Consider the following 697-nt stretch of genomic DNA (forward strand, 5'->3'; position numbering starts at 1 on the left):
CCCACCAGAATTATATCTGTGACAGAATTCGATGAACGGATACCACTAGTTGATTCGTTGCTACAAAAAATGTCCAAGAATGCAAAAAAATGCAAATGTCATCAAAATCCGGGCCTTAGTGATAACATTCGTAACTATTGTTTCTGCAATAAACAATATGTCTTTGTTAACTTCTTGAAAAATATTTATAAAAAAGTTTACATTATTTTTTTTTATTAAGATTGATTTAATCGAGTACAGTGCGGAAAAAAAGATATCACCCCCAATAACTTTCGTTCTAATAATTGGATTTTTACCTACTAAGTGTCCATCTTAAAAGTTCCTGGAGATGACCTCAAATAGCACTATTAATAATTATTCAGTACTAACTATTAAGTTATGAAATCGGACACAAAAGAGTACTTTCCCTGAATAAAGATATGCTGTTTTTTCTTACATATTTGGATTTTTAACCTTCTATAGGGAGTAGCCGCAATCTAGGAAATATGGTCTCCATAGTTTGGTCTGGAGAGCGATCCAAAGTTCGGACCCCTTAGTGTTAATATCACTTTTAGCGTTTTTAGTCATATTTTTTAAACTAATAAAGCGCTTAAAAGATTGCGCCCACTCATAAAACCCGTTTACCTAAAGATTATTTCATGAAAAAATAATTTTTTATAATTATTTATCATTTTTTATTATTTAGATTAATTGTGAA

The sequence above is a fragment of the Parasteatoda tepidariorum genome, chromosome 2 (genome assembly GCF_043381705.1).
Source record: "Parasteatoda tepidariorum isolate YZ-2023 chromosome 2, CAS_Ptep_4.0, whole genome shotgun sequence".
Lineage (NCBI taxonomy): Eukaryota > Metazoa > Arthropoda > Arachnida > Araneae > Theridiidae > Parasteatoda > Parasteatoda tepidariorum.